Source organism: Corvus kubaryi, unplaced genomic scaffold (genome assembly GCF_017639235.1).
Source record: "Corvus kubaryi isolate FWS band 111438036 unplaced genomic scaffold, C.kubaryi_AGA036_p1.0 65273, whole genome shotgun sequence".
Classification (NCBI taxonomy): domain Eukaryota; kingdom Metazoa; phylum Chordata; class Aves; order Passeriformes; family Corvidae; genus Corvus; species Corvus kubaryi.
Genome location: NW_024581880.1, coordinates 137,208 through 143,207, shown reverse-complemented (window position 1 = coordinate 143,207; position 6,000 = coordinate 137,208).

Genomic DNA, 6,000 nt, shown 5'->3' with positions numbered 1-6,000 from the left:
TCTTCCCTTCCTTTTCTCCTCCTTCCCTTTCTTCTTTTTCTCCTCCTCCTTTCTTTCTTTTTGTTCTTTTCCTTTTCTCCTTTCCCCAGGCAGGAAAATTGTCACCACAGTGTGAGAGAGCAGAAATTTCTTTGTGGCAGTGTAGGTAGTCAAGAGAGGAGGGAGCAGGAGGAAGTACTTGCTTGTTTTGCCAGTGGGATAACGGTGCTGGGGAAACATTAGGCAAAATTTAACTGGGCTAAATGATGGAGGGAAGGGAAGGGGATGGTAATCCCTTGCATTCTAATAGGTCTCCTGAAACTTCTCTAATTCCTCGCTGGAAATGGCTGACTTAGCATTGCTTGTTGTGCTTTCAAGGGCAAAACAGCTTTGGGAAGAGAGCAGGAGCTTGTTCCAAGGGCCCCATTTGGCATGTGATCTAGGGAAGCGATGCCTGGATTCCCTCAGCTGGATGCTGGCGTCGGCTGGTTTAGCTTGCACTGGGATAGCGCTCAGTGCTCAAAGCAGGGAATGCTTCCCTTCAGAAAGGCATCCTCAGGTGGCTGCCAGTTTTATCCCTGCTGCTCTCTGCTGCCTCCCTTCTCCTGCCTCAGGAATATAACTCTGAGGAATCCAGGAGAGAGTTTCCATATTAGATGGTGCATTAGCCTATCATTTACAGTTTATTTAACAAAAGTTACTTTGGAAAACGTTGTTCTGTTTGAGGATTTAATGCAGATTTCTGTCTAAACTGCCCATGAATATGGTTTGTTGTGGGAACAAATTCTGTGGTAAAGGTATTTAAATCAGAAATTCATAATTGCGTTTTCAATGTCTGCTCCTTCTTTCCAAAATGGTTCGGTAGCATTTAGTTTCTGACTTAAATTGGGAACTTAAAGTGGCTGTAAATCTGGAAATCAGTTGAAGGGATCTCTTGTGCTTCAGGTGATGGAGGAGCTCTTGGCTCCTTCCTCTTTTGCCCATGTGGAATTTGCACTTCCCAGAACCACTCCTGGCCGAGCAAATCCACCCTCCCAACATAATGTCTGTCCACAGTGGCTTGATTACTTTTGATCTCCATATGTAGCACTTTATATCTTTAAAGCCTTTTACAAGCAGATAATTAGGTATTTAAAAATAAAGTACTGGGATGTAAAAATTGGATCTTATGAATGATTAATTACTGAAGGCCTCTTGGTGGGTTTTTGCGCAGTCCTGCACTGGTTTTTAATGGAGTGCTGGAATGATAGAGCCTGGAAGCAGTAGATGCTTCAAAAAGTGACTTCACCCCCATGGGCTTTAACTGCTGTCATATATAAAGTGAATATTGAGCCACCCTTGCATGACAACAATAAAACTTCAGTACTGGGCTCTGAAACTTAATAGGTCAAATTTTTGTGTGAGAAGCAAGTGGGCCAGAATAGAATAGAATAGAATATTTGGAGGTGTCTCTAAAACCATTTAATTTGTCGCATTGTGCTCGCAGCAAAGCTGTAATAACCTGGGACAAAATTGAATTGTTCTGAAATTTCAACTCAAATACCGCAATCCAAAATTGATACTTTGTCCAAAAATTGAGTTGCTAAGACAATGTTTATCTGGAGTGGTGCTGTTGGGATTACTGGAGCAATAATGAGCAGGCTGTTTTGGGAAGAAGGAAATAGTAAATGTCACAGCTCAGAGCTCCAGAGCTCCTTCCTCCACTTGCTGTGCCTTGCTCCTAAGAAGTTTTGGGTAGAGACTGTGATCACATGGACATCTGGACTACTAAATCTTCCTTCTTCCTTCTTAGCTCCATGGTCATCCACACCTGGTCAGAAGATCCCTGGGATGAGCTTTACAATATTTCCAAGTGTTGTGATAGTTTTGTGAAGTGCTGCTTTGTGTTACCAATGTTTATGGCTGAGGGTTCTGAGGCATTTCGTGAGCAGTAAAGATAAAGTCCTTTGGAGAATATTTGAAGCCTCTTTGGAAACTATTTTTAAAAAATTAACTATGTAAGATATGAAGGAAAGCAAAATCCTCAGGCTGTGGTGAAAAAATATCCTCGTGGGTCTGTAAATTTTGGTGTTTTTTTCATTCCTGGCGAGTAATGAGAGACTGCACAGAAGTGTCTGAAATGTAAAGGTGGCCTGTGAGTGCCCTTTAGTTAATTAACCAAGTTTAATATCCATGAAAACGTGAGTGTATCATCCACAGTTCCTGTTCTCTGGTTGGTTTTAAACTCATCTGCATGGAAGTGAAAGGCATCCTAATCTGAATTTCCCTCACAGTCACTGTAGAGTAGATCTTAAGTATCCACTCTGATCCCTGTCCTACAAGGGGCCGGGATTTCTGCCCAGATGCTCTGACACGGGATGGGACGCAGCTGGATGCTCATCGTGGCTCGGGTTTTCCATGCTTTTGTGCCACTTGTCCTGTGCCTGTTAGGAGTCAAAACTGTTAGGGCCCTTTCCTTTAGGTGCTTTGTCTCATCCCTTATGGCTTGGGCAAAATTCTTGTGTCTCCGTGTTCTTTTGTTTTCCTTATCTGCGGAATTACTGCAAATCTTGATCTTCTGGTTACCTTATCTTGGGTTTGTTCTTCCTCATTTGAGTGAAACCACATTTACCACACTGTGAGATTCCCTTCCTGCTCCTGCTGTTCCCCGTTGTTCCAGGTGTTCACGTGCATGTTTTATTCACCCCATTGCAGCATTTTGGTTGCAGCTCTTTCCAGCATTCCAAGGCTATTCCTCCAAGTCAAAACTACTTTGCTTGGCTATGGGAAGTTGAAGACAGTTCGTAACTTCCACACCAGTTTAACCTCAGTTAAATTTAAGAAAACCCACCCAGCATTCAGAAATGGGCAGGACTTTACTTCTTCAGACCTCAGTTACCTTCAGCCATATTTAAGCAGAATATTTGCCCCTTCTGTACGAAATGATGGGAGATTGAGCACTGAACATGAGAGGTGACAGCTGTTCCCTCCAACAGAAAACTGGGAGTCTGGCTCCTCACGTGGCATTGTGTCACTTCCCAGGGGCTTGGTGTTGTGGTGGGGGAGGAGAACTGGGATTGCCTGGAGGTCTTCTGCTTGAGACACTCGTTTTGGCTCTGTTGCTTTTGGAAACCTTTGAAACTGTGAAAATAGCGCTGGTTATGTTACAGGCTTGGCTTGGAATTCCTCTGCAGAAAACCAGACAAGAGGTTTCATCTCTAGAACATAAGGCTTAGATTTTAAAATGAATTTTTATAGCTGTGCTGAGGAGGTAACATTTCCGTGTTTTTTTATTTTGCTATATTGACAGAGTAATTGAATTATTATATTTAATAGATTTGCTCCTTTGTGTTCAGCAGTGAGGGGTTGCCTCTTGTTTATTCTTTTGTACAATGGGATAGTAAAAAACACCCCAGTTTTTATAGGAAAACTTTTCAGTGTGCACCTTAATAGTTTAAAAAAATTCCAAAGTGGGACTTTGAGACAGAACCAGAGGCTGACCCGGTTTTACTGTTTCATTTCTTTGTGGCTGTGACTGAGCAAACAGAACAAGATTTGTTTGCATTGTGCTCTTTCATTTATTTCCCATTTTGGGAGGAAGAGTCTTGCTAATTACTGACAAAACCCACAAGAGTTAATGAAGCTATTTATCACCGGGTATTTTTGTCCCTGTCACAAGGCTTGGTGCAGATCCCAAAGGAAATCTTTCCTGTGCATTAATAATCATGGATATTGTTCTACTTTTATCAACTCTGCCAGTGCTGATTAGGATTTGCTTAGCAGGAAAGAGTTCTGAGTTTGTCATTAAACTTTTAAATGAGTCTCCACACATTTTTATTGATCTGTGTGATCCCAAAGTGCAAAGGGGAGCTTTTTCCAGCTTTATGTGTCCAGGCTGTGCCTTCTACTTTGGGGCCAGTCATGAGCAGTCTTAACTTGTGCTTTAGTTTATATCTGAGAAATAGAGATACCAGGTAAAACTAACTGGCATCTCCCTCAGGAAAAAAGTGTAGTGCTAAATAAAATAGGATTCTAAATTGCCTAAAGACAGCAAACAGCCTGATGTTGCCTTAGAAAAAGATGGATAATAGAAAATACTCTCTTCTGCCTCTTCCTTTTCCCTTTAGCTACTGCTGAGCTTTAAACACAAGTGACAATTCTTTGCTTCTCTTGCTGGTTTTAAAATGCCCAGGGACTGCATAAAATACATCCATATGGCACTGAATACTTGGATCAGTGGCAGAGCAGGCTTTTATCTGGTTGTCCTTCAATGTGTAGCTGTCAGCTGTAAAACCCTCCTGGGTTTTTACATAGTATGCCTGGGAATGATTGTGTAAAAGGAAGGATCCTTTGGGAGAATTGCTGCTCTGCCTTTTAGAGGCAATTTCTTGTCCACTGGAGATGGACCAGTAAATACCAGTGAGCCAGCTCAGCTGTCTGAGTGGGAGGAGAAATCTCCAGGTGAGATGTGACCATGAGGAACAAGAGACTTTCCCACTTGTCACTGTCTGCTCACATCTTTTGCAGTGGCAGAAATACTGTTCAGGTTCCCTTGAGGAAGGGAAGTTTCACCTGAGCTATTCAGAATGAAAACCACAGCAGGGAGCATGGACAGGATGATCTTTAAAGGTCCTTTCCAACTCAACCCATTCTGTGATAACTCTTGCCAAATACTTGAAGCAAACTGCAGTAGTGTACAGCAGGAATTAGACCAGGAAAATGTATACTGCAAGACTAGGAATAAAATGAAAATTTTCTCATTTAAAGAAAAAGAGAGCAGGTTTTTAATAACTTTAACTAGCTCTGCATTCCTAGCTACAGAGACTAATGTTCAGCTAGATTGAATCCCAAGTGTGTGTCTCTGTCCAGGGGTATATGTAATCTAAAACAAGGCTGAGAACTTCAAATTTGAAGACATGAACCAGCCTTGAACCGGTAGGTTTTGGAAAGCATCTCTTGGAAAGAGAGAAAAGAAATCCTTGATTTCTGCATTGTACTGAATTTGACTGAAAAGTGGGGGAGTGGAGTTACATGCCTGGCAGCAACACCCTGGGAAAAAAACACTTAATAGGTCAGAAAAGTGCATCAGCCTCCATTTCCTTCTGTCTTGGATGAATTATTGTAGAAAACAACACCGTGAACATGCTCTGAGGTACCCAAAGAGAACAGTGAATGAGAATTAATGAGCTTTTCAGGCTAACACATATTTTCATAGTCATCTTTTTTATAAGGCAGTTACTGAAGTGTTAATCATTTGATTACTGGTTGTTGTAGATAAGGGAGTAATTGGTCCCTTTTTGTAAATGATGGAAGTGCCTGACAGGAAGGGGCATCATGTTTCCATGGATTATTGCCCAGGGAGATTGACTTGAAGTAAAACCCCTTTGCTCTGATGACATCTGGGTTGTGACAAAATCCTGTTTTGTATTTCCTTCTCAGTAGCAAGGGCAGGTCTTTAAAACACAATCCCAAATGTGTGTGAAACTTAATTTTTAGCATGGCTTGAAATAAGTATTACAAATTTCTTTTAGAAGCCGTTACAAATGAGCCTTTGGTGCTGGCCAGGGAGAAGGGCTGAATCTTGGCCTCCTTGGTGACAAACAGCTCTGGTGTTGCTTGAGGACATTTCCCTGAGCCCTGAGGAGCTGCACTTCTCTGTTTTCCTGGGGCTGTAACAAATAGAGCAGATATTTTTTGGTGTAACTCAGGAAAATCAAGTTATACCTTGTCTTGGGAAGGAAAAGCATGTGAAATGCAGGATCAGGGCAGCTCTTCCCATCCTTAGAGTTTAAAATGGTGCTCCTGTGCAAAGGGCTTGGCTCCTTCCTTTGTATCCCTGTTCTTGCAGCACGTGGGAACGAGCTGCAGATGATCCCAGCCATTCCCAGAACAGCTTTCAGTGTGTTCATCTGCTGGGTAGGTGTCATTCCTTGTTATTCCCTGTTACATCATGCCAGTTCACTCCACTCCATGCTTCCCTTCCTGCTGCTCTGCGCCAGACACTCATAAATATTCATGTGAGCTTCCCACCATCCACTTAGG